The sequence below is a fragment of the Myotis daubentonii genome, chromosome 7 (genome assembly GCF_963259705.1).
Source record: "Myotis daubentonii chromosome 7, mMyoDau2.1, whole genome shotgun sequence".
Classification (NCBI taxonomy): Eukaryota; Metazoa; Chordata; class Mammalia; order Chiroptera; family Vespertilionidae; genus Myotis; species Myotis daubentonii.
In genome coordinates, this window is record NC_081846.1 from 29344573 (window position 1) to 29368078 (window position 23506).

The following is a 23506-nucleotide window of genomic DNA, read 5'->3' on the forward strand; positions in this document are numbered from 1 at the left end:
TGGTGACCCAACTTTTCAAGCTTGCTCAGTTCATAGTCGGGGGGTGGAGAGAGGAAAGGTGAACCCACATCTGCAGGAATTCATGACTGTCAATTGACAGATGGGACTATGATCCAGGTGGGGATAGGGGATTTTTCAGGATTGAAATTTTCCGTGCAAAAGGCAAGAAAGTTCATGCAAAACTGATCCATTGAACACCTTAGGACAAAGTCGCCTAATTTTGAACTCCTTAATCACGTCTATGTACCATAAAAAATATTCATCCAGTGTCACAACACTCTGGTGGCAAGGACATCTGCAAAGGCACTCCATAATTGTTTGGGTCCCTTCTAGTGTTGGTGACATTTACTGTCAGATCTTGCCCTTGAGATTCATTTATATCTTCAAGCTCAGTTCCTTTAGCAAGAACAGAGGCAACTGCACAGCAGAAACTCCTTCAAAGCACATGTGTGGAGGGATGTGACTTTGTGTCCACTCAGAGCTGGTAGAGTCTGTGTGGCACCAAGAGTCTCAACGGCCCCCCTCAAGGTCTTTCCACCATGAAAAACAATCATTTGGATAATTCCTGATAATACCTATCTACCTACCTCCTTTGTCACCTGGAGTATAATTTTTCAAATTGCAAAGCACAGAAATTTAGTCAGGTTTATTAGTCATGATGCTTTCATGAGTAACAAAAACCAGGAGAGAAACTAATCTAAAAAATATTGAAAATTATTATTACACATATGATAATCAGAAGTAGGGCAGTCTTCAGGAATATTACATAGATTTGTATCATTGTCACTTAAAAGGGGTTTTTGCTCCTGTCTCCTCTATATTTTCCCCTTAATATCAGTTTCACTGAGGTCTCTTCATGGTTTCAAAATGCTGCCTGTAAAAATTTCAATAATGTGCTTTCTTGTGCATGTTAAATTGAAGGCAGAGACATAGAAACTTGCCCCTTACACAGAAAACTTTAAAGCTATAAATCATGTGTTTATCCCTAGACCACTCACCGTCACTGGGGTATGCCGTGTCAACCAAATTCTATCTTTTTCTAAAGCTGGGGATGAAGTGGATGCTGGGCTCTGCTCTAAGGAAGGATAATAGGCAAGCAGCTGTATTTAAAATCCATTGTCAACTCAGTGCCACCCCTGTCTCTATCTCTTCCCTACATTTCAAAGGCTAAACTCTTGTAGCAACATTTCCCAGAAGCCCTCATTCATAGACTGCTGGTATTATTTCTTCCAAAGAGAGACTATTCTGTGACATGTGGATAGCAGAAGAGAAGCAGAGCTATTATCTCCTCTGGCAGCAGCTGGTAGACTTGTGGACAACTGCGGTCACAGGAGCTCGGTGGCTTCCTGGTGTTCTGTGAATTACTCACAACAGCAGGCAGCAGAGACCATTGGAGGTGGCGTTCTACGGTCCCTGTAATTCCTAAATATTAGTGGTTATTGTCCTTGACCTTCACTTCCCCAGACTTTCTGATAGTTCTGCAAACACTTATTCTTGGTACTAAGCCTTTTTTGTTCCTTTTAAAAATATCTAGAAGAATGACAGTTGCCATGGTCCAACTTCAACTTATTTTAAACCCAGCGGGGAAGTGAGGACAGGGTGTGATATTAAATAGAATGACTCTGACTAGCATAAATGCTATTAGATAATTCAGGGAAAGGACTGCCAAAAAGGAAAGTAGTATTTCCACTGTCGTTTCTAATCTTCTTCACAATGTTTTATAAGATTAGTTTAGATGCATGCCTGACTTGCCAACATTCATTTATTGACCAGATAACACCCCTGCCCCCCCCATAAAACATAAACTTTATGTTTGGTGCCTTATATACATTTATGGGATATCTCTGCAAAGGAAGAAAATGAGAACCACAAAAACATAATTTCTAAGAAACTCCACCCTTAACTGTATTAGAGCAGCAATGAAAGAAATGCACATTCAAAAATTGAAATCAGATTTTGTCTATGAAAATAGGGCTAAAGTTCAGTAAATAAAGCCTAATAATGCCCAAAGTAAAATACAAATAACTTTCACATAAATGCTGTTAGAATTGTGAATTGATTAATACTGTCAAATTTTCAATTCAGCAAAATATGTCAAGAATTTTAAAAAACGTAGTTTTGACTCAGTAATTTCAATTCTGGGAATCCATCCTAAAGAAATAAGTCAACTTTAAATAGCCATCTGTCTGGCTATAGGTAGTACACTCTTTTTCATAATAGCCAAAAAGTATAAACAACAAAAAAGGTTCAGCCATAAAAAATTTGGTTAAATATTTTAAAAATAAAATATATCAACTCAACTGAATATTTTGTATTCATTTAAGTGATGGGCATGCTCTGACAGGGAATTGAACTAGCAACCTTTAGATGCACGGGCAGACACTCAACCAACTGATTCACACTGGCCAGAGGGAGATGGGGCTTTTTTGAAAGTAATCAGGGTTAGGTAAGGTCAAGAGGGTGGGGCCCTAGTCTGATGGGATTAATGCCCATATCAGAAAATATATCAGAAAGTTAACTTTCTTTCAATCTTCCATGGGAGAAGATAGCCAGAAGGCATCTTTACCTAGGAAGAGAGCTCAAAACAGAACCCAACCATGCTGGCACCCCATTTTCTGACTTACAGCCTGCGGAACAGCAGGAAAATAGATTTCTGTTCTTTAAACCACTCAGTCTATGGTGTTTTGTCATGAAAGCCCCAGCTATCTAATGCAGTGCATACGCCTATGTTGGCTGCTAATGCAGGCTCTTGGCTGGAGTCTCGGTTGCCCTCAAAGTAGCCTGAGTGTGTGGAATACGTTGGGCTTCCATCCCGCCTGCGGCTGACTGCCCCCAGAACAGGCACCTCAAGGAAAAGGAGTCAGGTGGAGCTTTACCTTTTTATTATCAAACCTCAGACATTCCATAGCATCACTCTGAATCCTAACAGAGCAGTTGCATGCCACCCAGGCTCAATGGGAGGGCACAGAGACCCCCTCCCTTTCCTGGCAATCAGACATGTTCTGAAAGAGCATATCACTCTGGCCTTTTCAGGAAAGTACACTATGCTAAAATTTTCTTTTCCCCAAAAATACTATTAGGGACATATGTCATATCCTGAAGTTCTTCTCACTGAGACTAAGGTAAGAAGTACCTCCATCCTCTCTTTCATGTGGGGAGTGGAGGGAGGAAAAAAATGTCGAAGAAATTATCTTTTTCTTTCCACTTCCAACTTGGGCCTTTTTTGTTTTAACCTTCTAAGTAGGTGTTGGACTAAGGAGGAAAACAGGTCTTTACTCGATTTGCAAATCTCGTATACGTCGCCTGCTACCTGAGTCTGGGAGCTCTGGAACGCACAATTCTCACCCTAGGCCTTTGGGAAGATTGCTGAAATGGAGACAGAGTCTCACTTAAAAGATCTCATTAATTAGAAGTCGAACCCAGAAGCACACCAGAGAAATACAGCCCAATTCAATGGATTTGTTAATTTTAGATATGCAAGGATGGGTCAATGTTTAGAAATCTATTAACATAATATTTGTCACCCATAAAATATAGAGTGCTTTTACAAAATGGTAGGAAAAATTCATAGAACCTTATGGGAAACAGGGTAAGGACATAAAGTGACAAGTCACACAGATGTAAAAATGTAAATAACCAATGGAAAAACTGTGCAACCTCATTTAATAAACAAAGATTATACAAATGAAAGCATGTACTATTATTATCAAAATTATAGATGATAAATAATAATAATATTGCTCAGGTGTTTTTAAATCCTCTCTCAAGAGTCAGATAAATGATATCAGTTTATTAAAACTTTCAATGCTCCTCGAAAGGAAAAGAATCTTAACCCTTCTTCCAACCCCCCAAGCACATCCTTGTTAGCACATTTATAGCATTTTCTACTACACATCTTAGCTATATGTGCATTGATCTCGCCTTTTCTACTGGAAGGTATTTTTTTGAAGGCAAGAACCATGTCTTGTTAATCTTTTATATTCTTAATGGCATTTAGCTCAATGCTTCACATAGCACTTATTGAATAACAAAGACAAAAATGATGTTAATAATAAGCCTGGTATTTATTGAGTTTACTATGTGCCCCACATTGTACAAAGCACTTGGTATAAATTATTTAAGCCTCACAACCCCTTGAGATACATGCTATTATTAGTCTAATTACAGACTAAGAATCAAAGGCATAAAGAGAATAAGTAATTTGCCTGTGCAAACACAAATCTCTTTATCATTTGAATTGTTTTCTCTAATGGGTTTGACAATGAATTCTGGAGGTCTTACAGCATTCTTTCAGCACATAATGACAGAGAAAGGGGGAACATAAAAAAAATATCCAAAGAATAAAAATAAAGGTAAATAAATGGTATATACATTCAAAGGAGAAAGGAAGATTGGATTCTAAAGTTATCTGACAATAAGAATTAGAGAAATGGAAGAATGTAAAGGTAGTAAAACATAATTGCTATTTAAAGATTGTCATCTTAAAAAAATAATTGGTTATATGACTTTTCAAAATGTATTATTTAAAGTGTGAGCACAAAGAAAAACCCTCATTGGCATGCCTTTTAATTCTGCTTGAATAAGTATTTAAATGGGAGTTCTCTATTATTATTGATGATAGCTTTCTGGAACCCAGACCATCTTCCCTTTTAAAAGCAGAGTTAGTTTTCCCTAGCTGGTTTAGCTCAGTGGATAGAACAGCAGCCTCAGGACCCGGGTTCAATTCCAGTCAAGCCTTAGAGGCATGTGTGGGAGGCAACCAATCAATGTGTCTCTCTCATATCAATGTTTCTTTCTCTCTCTGTCTCTCTCCCTCCTTTCTACTCTCTTTAAAAATCAATGGAAAAATATCCTCGGGTGAGAATTAAAAAAATAAAAGTACCAAAAATAAAAAGAAGAGTTAGTTGATATGAACTAAAATGTTTGGTACTTTTCCAATTCACCTTGGCATTTATTCAAACCCCACAGCCCAATAACTTTGAGTATATTGAATTTGGATAATTTAAGGGACAAAAGGACATATCTAAAGAGGTTAGTTGTGGCCTCATGTACTTACAGGATACAGTATTTCTGGTCCAGAACAACAGAAAAACCTGGCTTTTTCTACTTAGAAACCCATGGGCTCAGAAGGCTCCAGACAATATAGGCATTCACCAGGCTCAGCTTGTGCTGGATGAAGCTGAAACATTGAGTCACAATTGAATGTGAATCTAAACCTCTCTGAATATAAGCATCTAGGAGTGTGTAATTCATGGCAGAAACTTGAATTTGTAAAAGAGGAATGTTAGAAGTAATAAAAGCAAGAAGAAATGAAGTGAGAATCCCAGAGCCTTCCTTGCATGCCAGAATAAAGTAGATGTCTGCTACATTCTTTCCTTTTGTGGGTCCCTTCCACACCTGTTATTGCTTTCCTGGGGGATTAGCCAAAGTGATCCAATTTCTAAGTCTTAGTGGGGAGAAATGATTTGGTCCCAGAAATAGGAAGCCAGGATTTACTTTTTCCACTATTTAAAAAAATATCTTTGATATAGGAATATTTAGTGCAGTGTCTCAGGGAAAGCAAAATGCCACTGGGGGAGGCATGCAGCCACAGAAAAGTTGGTTACTATGGTGATAGATTGAATTACTAATGAATCACCTGTGGCTCAGAGCTTGTTTTTTTGTTTGTCTTTTTTGTTTTGTTTTTGGTGGGTTGATTGGTTATTGGTTGGTTTGTTGGCCATGTTGTATTAGAGAAATGATCCCTGAGAAGGTTCTCTCTCTTGATGATGTCATACATACTTAGTTGAAAATGGCTGCGCTCCTGGACACATGGTCCCCAGACTAAGTGCAGGCTCTGATCTTATTAAAGTAAAAAATTTCCGGCAAAAATCATAACATATTGGTTAAAATTTATAGGAGGAATGTTTTATGCATATACTCATTCACCAATACTATTTTGAAATAGCATTTATTCAGCCTGTACTAAGCTTCACCAAATGATTGGAAAGACAGTAATTATCCACAGGAAATCTGAAAGCTATCAATAGGACATAAACTAATAATGGTAGCCGTAGATGGTCTACTTGAGACCATGTCACACATTCTTGATAAAATGTTGCCTTACCAACAAAATCATTGTATAAATGTGTATTCAGGCAGGCAGAGTAGATTAATGCTATACTTTTTCTGCCACAGTGATATTTGAAAGCATACTTATTCATTCCTTCCCAGTTTGTAACCCAATACTGCCCCCTTCACCAAGTCACTTAACTTCACCAAGCCTCAGTTTTCTCCACTGTCTAATACTACTACTTACTTTCTGGCGTTGATGGGAGAAGCAAACGGGATAATAAAATCCATCTTTTCAGGAATCATAATAGCACACTTATAACTATGAAAGCATATCTCGATGACTAAATCACAGACATTGGCACAGAATAAAATGTAATTCTAGCAGTCGGAGGTTTCCAATACAGAATGAATGGCACTGGGCAGTCATGACTGCTGTCACAGGGGAGTGTTAAGCTCATGATCACTTGGACAGGATGCTGCAGAAGAGATCCAAGCTTCAGAGGGGAGGCTAATTGACTTTCAAGATCCACTTCTGGTATTCTATTATTTTGGCCCATTACTCATGTCTCATACCCTCTTCCTGGATGAAGTTTTTATGTAATTTTTTCCTAGAATGAATATAAAGGGAAAACAACAGCAATCTGCCCAGCAGCCCTGCAAAAGGCCATGGAGCTGACCTTTCTGATATGCTCAATTGATGGATTTGGATGATCCGAATGAATGTGACTCCAGGTTGGCAGGAGCCAAGCTGGGTAGATTCAGTAGAGCATGGCAGTCTTATGTGGCTCTTTTACATCTGGTGAGAAGATCCAAGTGACAAACCCAGATCTATCTGATTTCAGAGCTTTTGCACTGAATCACTACTTTCCAGATGTATTTGTCCACTGCCAGGCAAGACTGGCGAAGGATCAGCAATGGAAGTTAGATTTTTCAGCCTGTCACCTTATTCAGCAACTAGGTACTAACCAATATTTACCACAAACCTATATAAGCAACATAATATAGTTAAAGTTTTGGGGTCCTAGCCATAAGTAAATGTGAGATGTGCCTCAATTTTCATATTTTTAAAAGTCCACGTTGGAAGTATTTAATTAAATTTCCATACCTCCAGACTCATACATACCAGTGAACTTAGAAGCTTCTGAATCTCTGGTCCATGAGCTTCACTAACCATGATGGTCCTGGCTGGTGGTAATTCTGGGACTGCGCAGCACTGGGCTGGAAGAGGGAGTTCAATACTTCTTGCCCACAATTTTAACTCGTAGAATTGAGAAGCAATTAACATACAAAATATCACAAAAAGCTGTCTCTTGGAATAAGGGTAAATAGTCCGAATTAGACTAATACGTCCAAGAGTGATTAGACTGCAAGAGAAAGCCAAGAAATGAAGCTGAAAGGGATAGGGAGGAGAGGGAATTGCCACTATAGCAAGTTTGATTCAGCTTGAAGAAATACAATTCAGCTGGAGAAACAGTCTTCTTGAATTTGAATAAGCTGGAGAAATTCCCTGGCCTAGCACTAGACATTTACTGTGGCTTATTTTTCTTTAGCAGCACTGTGGTAGGCAAGTCTAGATTTCCCCCATATCTGGTGAACTTCTACTTTCAGTTAAATGAAATATCATTTCCCCATCAGTATTTAGGCAAGACCATGAAACTAGCTTGGGTAAGTGAAATATGAGAGGAAGCAATATGCATCTCTTCCAGGAAAGTGTTGTAATAATTGGTAGAGCCTGATTTTCCAGCCCCTCTCCTCTTCACAGGGAACCCTGATGCATGTTGAGATGGCAGTGCCATAAGATGACGTGGAATAAATAGAGCAGAGCCTCCCTCCAACTTGCAATGGACAGACACATAGCATAAGGGAGAGATCAATGTTTGTTCTTTTATGCAATTGAAATTTGGGGTTGTTTGTTACCACAGCTAACTTGTCTATCCTGACAGACACAAATGCTCATGACCACAGGTGTGAATACACAGGTCTAGTTAAAGGAGTTACAGCAAATGCACTGCAATGAACATGCAATTTTATATTCATCTCTCCATATAGTACAGGGTTTTATTTTTCTAGGAGCTTTTATAAAGGAATAATTACTAATAAAAGTGTTTGTTTTAGGTTACTACTTCAGGTGCAAAATTCCATCCATCAATATCATCCTTACTTTACCTTTCTGATTTAATTTGATTTGATTCTTGGACTCCTTGGGCTAGGAGGTTTTGCATATCCTGTTCTCCTGACTTCCCTCTGATGAAGTTCATACCATATCTTGTAGAATCACTTTCAAGCATAATTAGCTCAAACAGTTCTCAAATCTTGTGGTCTCAGGACCACTTTAAATCCTTAAAGTTATTGAGACTGTAAAACAGTGTTTGTTCATATGGGTTATAGTTTTTTAAATTTATTGTATTATAGATTAAAACTCAACAACTTAAAAATACATATTTATTTCTTTAGTAATAACCATTACATGTGAATGTAAACAATGTACTTTTATGAAAAATCTCTATTGTCCATATCAGAAATATTTTTACTGAGAATAGCATTGTTTTTACATTTTCAAAAATCTCTTTAATGTCTGGCTTAATAGACAACAGCTGCATTCTCTTATCTGATTCTGCATTCAATTTGTTGCAATATCCCACAGCATATATCTGCTGAAAATCTACACCATATACGTGTGAGGGTAGGAGAGTAAAAATAAATAATACCATCTTAGTGTTATTATGGAAATTGTTTTTAATTTGTTCACCCCCTAAAGGCTTTCGGAGACTCTCAGGGGTCCCTCTCTTTCATCTCTGAAATGCTTATGCTTAGGAAATCTGATGACAGAGTTTACCACTTGAATATTCTCCAATTGTTTTTGTATATTAGTCATGGTTCCCAACCTAAATTTTAAATACTATGAGAGCAGGGACAATGAATGCTTACAAAATACAGAAAAGTACAAAGCCTGCTATCAATACTACCACAGACTATGATACAAGATCATCAAGTTTAAAGTTTCATTGTATCTTAAATAAACATACCATTATAAAATAATCTAACCTTTGAAATTTTATTGCATTATACTTCATCCCATCCCCAAAGACAACCATAATAATGAATTATGTAGTCACCTTTACAATTAGTTTTTATACTTAGAATATCTGGTACTTTGTCCATGTGTACTTTTCAGTTTCACCAGATGTTGTCACTCTACAATATGGTCACCATCTATAATAATAAAAGGGTAATATGCTAATTAGACAGGACATTCTTCTGGGTGTCCTTCTGGATGTCCTTTCGGATGAAGCCGGGGCCAGAGTGAAGCCTGAGTCCTGGGTGCCTGCTGGCAGCCGGAGGGAAGCAGCCCGGGTCCTGGTTGCTGGAGGGAAGCCGGTGCTGGCAGCCAGGGGAAGGAAGGCCTACTCTTGCACGAATTTTCATGCATCGGGCCTCTAGTTCTAATATATATTTCCACGCCCAGTGATTGAGAGCACCATGTGCCTTATACTTTATATTGTCAGGATCTTCATTTATCTCTCACTATGCCCTTCTAAGACTAGCACTGTGTTAGGACATAATGGGCCTTCAGCAGATACTTGATATCTCATGCAGCTTTAGCCTGAGGGTTGGGCATTTAGACACGGACACATTTTACAAGCAGAGTTACACTGCTTGTTTTCTTGTCCTACATGATCCATGCAATGGACTAGCAGGCTTATTTCTCAAGTAGACCGGGCAGGGTATAAAATAAACAGAAGCTTCTTTTTCTTTCTCCAAGAAGCGCTTTGTGTTCCATGTTCTTGAAGTACAGTAGCCCTGCCTTCTTTGATTGTCCACATCCTTAACCTACAAGGCAGCCATCCTGTCTAGAGTTCGCCATCACCAAAGCTCGGAATCTAGCGCAGCTGACATGCTTCATCCTGGACGGAAGCTGCCAGAATCCTCGTCTGCAAAGCAAACTTTGCTGTGGGACACATAGCTGTGCAGTGAGAGAACACTGTCTGCATTCAATTACTCATCTGCGAGGCTAATGTGATTGTTTCAAGACCCTACAAATTACCAGATGTCGACAAGCAGCTCAAATGTGTTTCCCTGTCCCTATAAACTGAGGGAAATGTTCAAGTTGAGGGAAAGGGTGGTATCTACTTGATTGTGGTTATTTCAAATATGTATCTTTTCATTTGAGGGGAGTAATAGATGTGTGCTCAAGAAAATGTGATGATAGCACTGATGTAACCCAGCTTGACTTAAATACCTGTGACAGGCTAAGCTTGCAATAAAGTGCACATTTTATGTCAAGAAATACGTACTAGAGATAGCAATGGGCAGTGTAGGATGACATACACTATTCCTATGAATTAAGCAGAACTGTGGGTCCACCTATCTTTGTAATTTTCTTGTAAAATAAAACTCTAATCTGCAATGGAAAAAAAAAGCTACAAAACATGTAGGACATTAGAAAATACTAGTATAATCATTTAAAACATCAATGATGGTCATATCTGAAAGAAGAGCTGAGGATTGAAGCATGAAAATTACTTAGCAAGATGGTTCAGCATGAAGACCAGAACCCAGTCGCCCCGCCCAAACATAATCCTTGACTCTTCCCCCACCCACTTCGTGTTTACAAATAAAATGTTCTGGTGCTAGTTTCTACCAGGTTCTAGGGCCTCATCATTTCCAGGGCAAACTCAAAGTTCACAGAATTTGAGAAGTGATCCGACAATTTGCATACTGTGAGTTGTTTCTGTTGTTATTCAATTTTCTTAGCTAATTCCTCAGGATATTTAGTGAATGAAACAATCTCTGGACTTTAGAAATTTATGAATTAGGACTTGATTTTTATTCTTTCAAATTTCAGATTCTCTCTCCCCCATGATGAAAATAAATATGTTTATTCATCTTCCTTTTCTCCAAACCCACTAAAAAGTCCACTGGATTTTAAATAACAGAAAGTCAATTTTTACCCTATCTACCATGACTTTCAAAGCTAATAGTATTTGATTTCATTATTATCTTAGACTATTTACAAATAATTTACCATTCTTTCCTGAGAGAAAATAATGTCTTATTAGGAATAAGCAAACCTAGGATGACTCTACATGTAAATTTCTTATTATTATCACATAAAAGTATTTTTGTACATGTATAGTATTTAAAAATATATGTTCCCTTTTGGAGAAAGAATTGAGAAGGCATAGTTTTGGTTTCTTTGAATATTGCAGAAGGCAGTGGTAAGAGCACACCTTTCCCAGCAACTTATCATAAAGTCAGATAATCTGGTTACACAACACAAAACATATGCCAAAAAATGGTATACTCATTAAAATATAATAAATACACGTTACTTATCAAAAGCAAACAAAAATGAAAAGGAACAGATATATCCTCAAGCTGGGAAAAATCATTTTAAACTCTCAAACATTTGATATTATCTTTCCAAGAATAATGGAGCAAAAATAATCACATTCCTTTTCCTTTACATACTTTTGTTCAGAGAAGCCAGATGCAGCATGAAGCTTTGCTTTCCTGCCAAACTGTCAACTTTGTTTAATATTTAAGTTTCATACAACACAAACAAAAGAAGCAAAGTTATTACAAGTGCGAAGGTTCTGAATAGGAGTCATTTTTAACTGATCACTGTATATTCTGAAAATAGATATTAATCTTCATATTCCCTAGATTTTTTAAGTGTTTCCCACTGTAATTCCAGTGGTGATGGAAAGTAGAGTGGTTTTATAAGTATGGGCATGCATACATGCTTTATATACATTTCAAGTGGTATGGTTTCTACTATTGAAATTTATTCATGTCTTTTGGAGAAATAGCTGTTACAAGGAAAGATTTAAAGGCTCCCCAAAAAGACCTTCTTGTGTATAGCAATTATGGTCAGAGTCAATATCATGATAGCTAATACTAAGTGCTTACTCTGCATTTGGCACTGGACTAAGTACTTTACCTCCATTATTCACTTAATCTTCACAGCAATCCTTCAATGAAAATGCTATTTTCATCTTTATGTTTCATATAAAGAAACCGAGACAGAGAAATTAAATAACTTGACCCATTTCATGTGAATTGTGGACTGAGTAGTCTTTTTATTTCCCCCCTCCCAAGATTCACTAAATCTTGGTTAAGAGCTGTATTATTTGTTCACAATTAGTTATCCCTGCTGAATTGTTTCCATGCTTCCCTCTAGATGCCATATATTTCACTGCCCTGTTGACTTTTGGTGTGGCCATATGTTAACAGTGCCATTTTACAAAGTGGAGTGCACAGAGAAACATTTTAATCTTGATGAAATGGGAAATAAAGATATAATCATTGCTATGGGTTGAATTGTGTCACCTACAAAAGGATATGTTGAAGTTCTAATTCCCAGGACTTCAGAATGTGGCCTTATTTGGAGATAGGGTCTTTACAGAGGTAATCAAGTTAAAATGAGACCGTTAGGATGGACCCCAGTGTCCTTATAAAAAGGGGATTTTTCACACAAAATTAGCAGAAAGATGATGTGAACAGATACAGAGAGAAGAGGGCCATCTACAAGCTAAAGAGACTAACCTGCTGATATGGTGATTTTGAACTTTTAGACTCCAGAACACTGAGAGAATATATTTCTTTTGCTTAAGTTCACCAATTTGAAGTACTTTGTTATGGCAATCCTAGCAAACTAGTTCAACTAACTTTGCTTAAAGTTATAAATTTATCCAATAGAGAACCTGAGAATAGTTATGTTTCTATATTGAGAAAAATAGGGAAAAGAAGAGAGTGCTTTACATCACTTGATCCTTTTCTGTCAAAGCAAAAAAGCAGGAGAGAATACCTAAAATCTCTCTATACAAAACCCTAATATGCGAATAGACCGAATGGCAGAACAACTGAACAACTGGTTCTATGACGTGTACGGAACACCAGGGGGTGTGTGCAGGCCCTGATTGCTCAGCACTGTCAGCGGGTGAGAGCGGTGGCTGCTGGCCCCGATTGTCCCTCAGGGCTTTTCCACCTCCCCCTGCTCCTGAGAGGTAATCGGGGCCAGCAGCTGCCTCTCGCACCCACTGCCGGTGACGACCCCACTTGTACGTGCTGCTGGCACCAGAGCCGCTGTCTGCACCCACTGCAGGTGCCAGCCCCGCCCACAGTCAGTGCTGGAGCTGCCATTTGCACCCGCTGCCGGTGCCTGGCACCAATCCCGATCGCTTGGTGCCATCATCGGGGTATAAGCAGGGGTACGAGCAGGGCCAGCGCCTTCAGCATGTGGGAGTGGCAGTAGTGGGAGCAGGGCTGCCGGCAGACAGGGAACCTGGCTGCGGTGGGAAGGGCCTGGAGGAGGTGTGGAGGATGGGCCAAGACCCACTCCTGTGCCCACAGTTTTTTTTCAAGGTGCACAAATTCCTGCACTGAGCCCCTAGTTGATAAATAAAGAAGCAGATTTAAACACATATTTAGAGAGATTGTAGTAACTTTCTCAATTATTAGAAACAGACTCAATTTCCTCTGGAGAGAGTACTAAGGTGGGAAATAATGGGGCAGGGAATGCTGCTTTTCATTAGAATTCTTTCTATATGAATGAACTTTTAAATTATGGCATATATTATTTTAATTAATGTTTATAATTAGTTTCCAAATTTTCAATTCAGAACTTTTTATTTTTTTTGGTGGAAGGGAGGAGTCTAATCCTATGCAACAAACAAGTGTCAGTTTCATAAACTAGATCTCTACCCTAGGTACAAATATGAGTTACAGCTTTCAGTTTATCCCAGTTAAAATTTCTTAGAGAATCTGATAAAGATGATATAAATTGCCCCCACATCAAGGGAAATCCCAGGCAAGTGGGGCTCTATAAGTCACAAAGTTCTTTAAAATGAACAATTAGTATCATTGTTGGATGTTTAGATATAGTGAATCTTAGTAAAAGCAGAAGTAATCTCAGCCTTGCAGTATGCCAAAGCTCTTAGGACAGAATAGAATGAAACAATCTTGAGAAACATGCATGGGGTATTACATACGGCATTATATAAGGTAAGGTGACAGGAGGAGCCAATTTCATTGTATCCCATTCTCTAATTCAATCATACATAATTCAACTTCCTGCCCATAGTAGGAATGCCGCTTGGAGGATTAATGGGGTCAGTGTTCAAAGATTAATGGAACAATGTCAAAGGACATAGGAACCAGCTTGCAGGGGCTCCCATTGGCCAAATGGAGGAATATATGAGTGTCAAAAAGATTGACAGTGATGGATTACAACACACATAATTTTTTTTTTAAAGCCCATGAGTCCATTGTTATCATCAGAAAGAGAGAGGGGAGAGCAATGAAGAAGAATGTTCTTTATAGAAGAATAAGAAAGGATTTACCTTGTTCTTAAATAGAAGAGTATAAATAAGGTTATCTTGCTCTTAAATAAGACCAAACATTTATAATAATGTCAAGGGTTCAAATATTTATTATTTTAATCTATGAAGAGAATGCAATTCATATTAATAGCTATGTGAATTCATAAGGAATTTAGCAACATATTGAGAAAAGTAAGCTAATAAGAATAACCTGAAGAATTCTAAAAAGTATGTGAATGAGACATAGAGAAAATTTAGAGATTTCATAAGAATTCACAGAGCAATCAACAAAACAGAATGAGTATAAAAATACAACTTGGACTTTTTATATGTTTAAGTTTGCATTTAAAATCAATGGTGAAAAATAGAATACTTAATAAGGGGAACTGGAACAATGTTAACATATATTTATGGTAAAAAAAAAAGAAAGAAAGAAAAATATGGATTTCCTATCTCTCTCATTTCCAAATAAACTCCAACTCATTGTAAGATGCAAAAAGTAATTAAATAAACCATAAACATAATGGCATAAAATGTAAGTACATATCCTAAAAGTTTGAGTGTGGAAATACATTGGTCAGGGTTTTTATTTGGAAGTAATATGAAATAAATGGCCAACCAAAGTTATAAAAGAATGTACATGAACTAGAGAGCATCACTGGGTGAACTAGAGAAGCAGGCTGGAAAAATGAGCAAGAACAAAGGAAGAGCAGTCAGACAAAGCACAGCCTCAATCACTTCACAGAACCAGCCCGTGAGGCACCTTGGTCACCATGCTGATCCTCGCCATCCTGCAGGTATGGGACATGGCTTCTCTCATGAGCCCCAGGGCCTATGACCCTAGGCCCCAAACATTATTACAGCTGCTACTTCCCCAGGCTTAAGTGTTTACATTACTGGCTTCCCATGCAAAATCCTGGGCAAGAGACACAAATTTTTTAAAAATATATTTTTATTGATTTCAGAGAAGAAGGAAGAGGGAAAGAGAGAGAGAAACATCAGTGATGAGAGAGAATCATTGCTCTGCTGCCTCCTGCATGCTCCTATTAGGAATTGAGCCCACAACCCAGGCATGTGCCCTGACCTGGATTCAAACCATGACCTCCTGCTTTATAGGTCGAAGCTCAACCATTGAGCCACATCATCTGTGCGAGACACATATTGACTGAATCTGGATTGAGGTGATGTCATCAAGATAGCAGCAGAGGTTGTTCCTAAATCCAGTTCCTCTTACAGGAAGACCAACTTGCAACTCTCCATAGACAGGACACCATTGTGCAAATCCCAGAGCCTGGGGATGAAGCATAAGCACCCACTGGACCACGGACACTGAGGGGGGCACATTAGAAAGGTAAGAGGAGAGGTTTTATGTTGACCACTTCATCTCTCCCTCTGGCTGGCACAATTAGAAAGGGTCCTAATTATATTTCATCTGAAAGATAGTAGTGGATGACCTGGAGAGAAAGGTCATTTCAAACAAGGAAATAGCATGTGCAAATACATAGGGAAGTATCACTGGAAGAATAGGAAAAATAGGCAAAACAATTTGGGTGAGGTTGTCCAGGGAGATACTTTAGCCTCTACACCAGTGTGCTTTAGAATCATCTGGAGAACTTGTTGGAACTCACATTGTTGGGACCCTGTACCCAAGATCCAGATACACTGTACACTGGGGTGGGGCCCAAGAAATCGCATTTCCCGAGATACTGATGAGTCTGTATCAGTACTACATTCCAGGAACTACTGTTCTATGTATTTGCAGTGCTTTAAAAATGTTAAGGAGAGGGTTTAGATAAGAACAATTATTTTGAAAAGTCACTCCAGTGACAGATGTATAAAGGGTGCTGGAAAGGGAGTAAGTAAAGAGAAAATTGTGAAGGCTTTTGCCAACAGTGTAAGTGAGAGATGATAGGATCTGCACTGGATGTGTTCTTGAGGCAGATAGAGCAGAGGATAAGCTTTTGATACCTATACTTATGGATAAAGTCACCCAGCTCATCATGATAATCTTGGTATGGGAATTAGAGAGAGATTATGAAATAGGAAATAACTTCATATTTCTAGGCTTCCATGACTGGGTTAGTTCTATTGCCCTTAATCAGAAAAAATAAAGTAGGAGATAGATAAACAGATAGAATGCATGCATACATTATACACATACATACATACACTCATATATAATAGAAAGCCAGATAGACAAATATAGATAGCTAGATGTGGTAAGAAGGGAGACTCTAAGTTTGGCTCTATATTTTTACCTTTTGAGATTAGGGTACAAGTGGATTCATCCCCACTTCAGTATAACATTTTTTGAATCAATCTATCAAAGGATCAAAGTCTTAAAAATTATAAACTGTGGGTACTCAATGAATAGGAACTGGGAGAGGGGGAAGTTAGTTACTATCAATGGGCATAAATTTTTAATTATTAAAGATGAATAAATTCTAGAAATCTGCTGTAGAACATTTTCCCTATAGTTAACAATACTGTATTGTACATTTAAAAGTTTGTAAGAGGGTAGACTTCATGTTAATCATTCTTTTTTATGTTAATCATCCTTACCATGATAAAATATTTTTTTAAAAAAGAAAATACTGGCCTGGCCAGTGTTGCTCAGTGGTTGAGCATTGACCTATGAACCAGGAGGTCACAGTTCAATTCCTGATCAGGGCATATCCCTGGCTTGTAGGCTCGATCCCTAGTAGGGGGCATGCAGGAAGCAGCTGATCAATGATTTTCTCTCATCATCAATGTTTCTATCTCTCTGTCCCTCTACCTTCCTCTCTGAAATCAATTTAAAAAGGAAAAGAAAAGACTGGAACAAAAGCTATAATAACCTGCATTTTTCCCAAGCAAATAAAAATTTAACGCCAATCAACCACTGAGCACCAAGGAATTACTATTGCAGCACAATCATGTGAAATATCAATGGAGGATTCCCTTTCTTGCTCCCTGTATTACAAGTTGTTCCCTTCTCTCCACCACTCACCCTATCTTCCCACTCACCTAATTCTGGCAGACAAGCTACATATGTGTGATTATTATGGTGAGAGCTCAAAACTAAGAATGAAAGCCACTACATTTAACAGAGACCGATCCAGCAATGAGAAATCAACAAGAATGATTTTTCTTACCATTGGAAAAGTTGCTCTAGGAGGAATAGAAGAATGTGTGAAGGGGAGTGAAAACAGCATGCCTGTTCTCCCTCACTTGGTGATGACAGAGGACTGGGAGGCAACTCTCCCTTCACCTTTTAGGGTGACACTGAGCAGGAGAGACTCAGCATGACTTCATATCTCAACTTCGCAGAGTGGCAGAGATATAGTCAGTGTTTCTTGAGTGGGTACAGGGAAAATATCAGAGAAGTAGAAGAGTAGCCTAGGAAAGTGGGAGAGGAACAGGTCAGGCCCGGTTTTCCATAATACTCTGCTTGTCCAGCTCCCCTTGGGTTTCAGAGCTTTCCATGGGTGAAGGTTGTTCCTCGAAAGTTGGCTAGAATCCTGAACCAGCTCACAGCCCTTCAGGAAACCCTGGGAAGGACTCTGCTGGGGGTCAAAGTCAGAATCAATTCTTTCTCTGAAACAGCACCTGCCCCCAGGAAGCTGATAGGATTCTGGCTGAGTGCCAGGTCACTGCGTGTGCCCCATGCAAAGGTGAACATCAGACGCCTTCTCAATCCCACAAGGGAGATTGCAGTGGACACAGACACAGGTCTGAGAGAGCTGGGAACTGCACAGTGGACTGAAGTAGACTGGAAAAAAATTGAATTATTACCTGAGATGATGCTGAGCTAGAATTGGTGCATGTAAAGAAATTGAGCTCTATGAGTAAAATAAAATGTTTACTAATTCTACACACTTCTGACTTGTGACTGTTCTGTAGACCTATGACTTATCCTCATTAACATCTGTCCCTTTTTATAAATCGCTTTCTATTGAAGTCATTATCATTTTACCGCCCCCCCCCCCACCAGGAACAGACCAATATCTACATTGTTTACACCCCATGTACCTATTAATGGCCTTACCTATAGTTTGTTTTCAACACATATTTACTAAATGCATGAGATAAAGACTACATAACAAGGATAAAGGGCCTTCTCCATGTACAGGTGTTTGGACAAGAGTTGATTCCAAGGCTGGGATTCAGGTCTCCATGCCAGAACTGACTTGGCTACATGAGCTGGCTGGAGGGGATTGGTTTCTGTCTCGCTGCACTGCTTATACAATGTACTCAGGAGCTGCTCCTTATAAAAATAAACAAAACAAAACAACAAAACAAAATCTCCCCGATTAAAGAACTGTTTTGCAGTTGAGGATAAGAGTGGGTTTGTTCTCCTGCTAGAACCTCTAAAAATCTTTAGATTTTTAAAACAAGTATAATTTGGAGTTAGAGCAAGTCTTTTACATAAAGTTTGGTTAAATCAACACCTTGTTAGTTGTTGTACACTTCAACTTATCAATGCTATTAAGAAATACCAAAAGTGTGAGTTATGATGACTGTAAATAAATGACTTCTTTGTAATCTGTTGAATCAATAGCATATCCTCGTGATTCACTAGCAAGATGAAACTTGCCGCAAGCCAAATTGTGCTTTGGCCTCAATAAAAGATAATTATAATTTAGTAAAACCATCTGATAATTTAAACAAGCTGAGCATCATCGGCAAACACATGAGACCTCATACACAATCCTTTTCCCCCCAAAATATCAGATTAAGAAAATGATAAATGTGGAGCATGCAATACAAAATACTCCATCATGTAGCTTGCAGACATGTATCATATAACATACGTTTACGAAGAGTCCACAGAAAAGTTTTTCAGTGCCTTGCATTAAGAGAGCTTTCAAAACATACTTTTAGAATACATTAGAAACAAAGGAATTACAAATAGAGTCCAACTATCAATAGATTCCAGCTGCTTTCATTTTGATGACTAATATATCAGTGGTAGTGAGTTCCGGCGGTTACAGCAGGATTCTGAATTCTGATTTGGGTTGTATGCCAAGTTCTTCCTCTGACTTAAGAGTGTCCTCTGGGACAAGTCACTCACCTCTCATGAGTTTTCTTATTATTTAAGGATTTATGATATTTATTAGTTTCTTGACAATGCTAGAACTACAAGGAAGTCTTTCACAGCCCTGGAGATGAGTCTGTGTCCTGTCTGGTATATTGGCTCTTTCACATATAACTTTTATAGGACATCATGTGTAATGAATCTTGGAATGTTGGAACAGGAACAGGGCTTGAGATAAGGGAGTCCAGGACAGTCATGTAAAACACTGCATTTAGAATTCTCATGCTCAAAGCAAGAAGCTAACTGATAAGATCAAATACTCAGGAGGCAGAGAGCCTAAGGAGGAAACCAGGTTTCCTAACTCCTTTCAATCCATCCTTGTGTATCTTTGAATTGGTGGAGAAGTCTGAATTAATGTTGGAACAGGGAAAGAAGCTCCTTACTCTCTGTACATACCTAGTAGAGTAGATGACTTGGAATCAATTGGCCAACTCAATCAAGAGGAAATAAAACCTGTATCTACCACTTCCTAGTCCTAGAATCCTAGACAATCATTCAAGTTCTCTGAAAGATTAGTGTTATCCTTTATAAAGTAGTTATGGTGGTGCTTAAGTCACACAAACATTGTGAAATGAATTAATGTATATTAAAAGATTGATGAAAATATGAAACAAGGGGAGACATAGTTCATTTCCTGCATCAGATTATTCTCTCCCTCTCTCTCTCTCTCTCTCTTTCTCTCTCTCTTTCTCTCTCTCTCATCATCATCTCTTCCCACTTCCAAATATTTCCCCCTATTTTCACCAAGGTCCTTTTGTCAATAAAGCTCCAAAAGGCTTCACTGCCCATTACTCTAAGTCCTGCAAAATTGTCTTTCATGACTGCCTCCACTTTCTCATTAGAAGATGCTCATTTAAAATCAACAGCTGAGTGCAGAGGGAATAAGGTCAAAATTGTGATGAATACATTCAAAAAGGTCATGAAATCAGGAGCTAGAGTACATTCCAAAGATGACTGCACAGGTAGAATGCTAAACTCAAGGAGCAGCAGAACAGGAGGGTTAATGGGAAAGTGCCTGGTTGAATCCCAGAGAAAGAGCTCATTGCTAATGTGGATGACCTTTGTTTAAAGGGCCAGGACCAAAGCATAGAATACTACGAGATGTTTGAAGGGCAGAACTCTGCGTATCTTATTAACCTGTCTGAAGTATGTATCCATGAAGGTAAGTTGAACTGAATATAACATAGGAATAGTTAACATACTATATTCATGAAAACTGTTTTATAAACTCTATTCCTCCCCCCCAACACACACACTTCTTTACTTATTCATTCAACAAACATTTATTATACTGGACCAGCATATCATGTGAAGAACTAAAAATGATGAAGGAGAAACATGACGCAACAGATATCCTTTCTTATTAACCTGATTTTTAATGGATTCATTCTATTTTTGTTCTGAATCTTGTTATGCCTGCCTTGACTTGTCAGAAAAGATGACCTTATGGTTGCCTGTGAACATCCCATGCTGGCTTATGTACAGGGATACGGTTCCAGGTTGTGGGATATAGTGAGAAGCACAAAACTTTGGGGTGGGAAAACTTCTGTTACCCTAAAGCCTTGGATGATCTAGGGCAAATACAGCCTGACTCAGCATTTCAGAGTTTTAGTTTCAGGGTCCCTGTTAATCTGGTAAAAATATTTCTGGGATTGTCATGCTTTCTGAGCCTATGGGGACAAATGGGTGGGGAAAAATTGAATGTAGGACATTCTTCCAGAAGCTAGTGTTTACCTAAGTAGTCGGAGGCCTAGACACTTATGGTATTTGTCTTTTTCTGAAAGACCATTTTGTTCACTCCAGCCCATATGTCTTAACTCTTAATTGAGTGGAAGGACCTCCTCTCCTGCTAACTCTGTCCTATGGATCTCCCCCTCTTTAAAGTACAGCTTAAACCCCACTTCTTGAGGAAGTCTCCTGGACCATTCCACTCTATAGTGACCGCATGCTCTTCTAAACTCCTAGAGCATTTATTGTGTTTATATTTGCAAAGGACAATAGTTAATATTTATTGACTGCTTACTATAGGTACTATATTATATATTCTATGTACTTTAACTCCTCCAATTTTCACAACAACCCTATAATATAGATGCTGCTTTATGGATGAGGCAACATGGCCCAAAGCCCAAGCTCTCAGCATGCATGCTGCACTGTCTCACACCAGAAGAAAACTAAAGAAAAACCCTACTACCTGTAAGCCAAATATTCACGTTGTTAATAATGTGGACAACTGCTTTCCAGTTTGGGGATCTTTTTGTTTTATTTTCTATGCAGGTCATAAATTCACTCATGCTAGTTTAGCTGTCCAAAGATAATGTAGCTTTGTTTATTTCATGTAACTGTCCTTGATCTTTTTCACAAGTCCCCACCCCACTGAACAATAAAAAAAGTTAGACTTACTGGTAGTATCTCAATGTCTTCTAGGATAATCCATTTCTCTTTCTCTCTCTCTCTCTCTCTCTCTCTCTCTCTCTCTCTCTCTCTCTCTCTCTCGTTTCAACCTAAAGCAGTTTCTTTTTGGTTCTATATCCCTCCTCCCCTTGTCCTCTCCAGATGATGTCTGGATGTATGTGGGAGTTAGGGTTAAGGTTACATGTGATCGTGGTGGGTGGAGGGGTTAGAAACAGCTCTTGCTTTCATTGGCCTTCTCTCTAGTGGGTACTGTGCAACAACTGGTCTAGCTTGCTCTCTGTAAAGGTGAGCACTGGGAGGTAACTGGTCAGGGCTGGCCTTGAGATGTTTTTGACACCCATTGCCAGATTCTGTGGTCCTGACTCACTAATTGTTCACTTGTAAATCTCCCAAGGGGAACCTTCTTTGTCCTGAACCCACACTCCAATTGGTTTGCCAGCTCTCTGTGCCTTCTCACAGAGCAGTTAGTAAAATTTGAATTCCATGATTTCCCTGCATAGCCCATCAAGAAATCAACAGCCCTATCTCAGGCTCACGGTCAACCACCTCTTGCCAGCAACCCTGATTTATGTTCACAGCCATGTGGGAGTCTCTTCTAAAGGCATCACTTCACTATTTCATTGTCTGGCTTTTCTGTCCTACCTGTCTCTCTTCTTTTCCCCAAGAAACGGGTTGAGTTTTCCCCTTCACCTCTTATTTAACAGGGGCTTTTCTATGGTCTTAATTGCAGACAGGATACAGAGAAAGAAAACAGAATACCACTAGGGAACATAAATTGGGAGGTATTTTCAATCAAAATTGAAATCATACTACAGCACGTATCATCATCTCCAACACTCATTTGGCATCCATTAGAATGGATTACACTTTTTGCAATTCACTGAGCACATAATCTGGACATGAATTAATTAGATGGGATTTGTCAAATGATTCTAGTATTCAGAATTCAAGATAGGGAGTGTGTGAAGCTCTTCTTTTCATCATTATTATTTTTTTTTACTTGCTCACTAGAATTCATATCAACACTTAATTCTATTTGAAAAAATGAAACAGAACACTGGTCATGATGTTTAGACATGATCCTTAATTTAAAAGTGTCGGCTTTGAATAGCCTAAAAAAATTAGAGCAACAGGGAAGGGATAAAAAGATCTGATTTTCTATAGCCCAAGTAAATATTCCCTAGCCAAAAGGAAAAGAAATATGTATATGGAACATAAAATTTGTAAACAATGTCTTTGAGACAGTTATCTAGTCTAAGCTGAGATAAGAATGGCCTAAAGGAAGACAAGAGTGGAAGTAAGGGAACTGTGCTCTTTCATACAAAGTTTCTGATGGGAAACACAAAGAACCCAATTACCATGATTTAAGGATATTGTTACCAATAGGCACAGGCCAAGCATAAAAGTGTTGGTGGTGATGTACAGCATCTGACCACCACCAATGAGATGCATTAAGTAACAAAAAGTGACCAAGGATGTTTTCTACAATGCAGGTCAATATAAAATGTTATCTCTGCTAAACTCTTTTCTAAAAAAACCCACACAAAACGTTTTTTAAAAAAAAACCCTTCAGTATACTCCATAAGTTTTGGTTAGCTATTAATTTCAAATACATTTTTTTGCTCCCTGCCCTCGC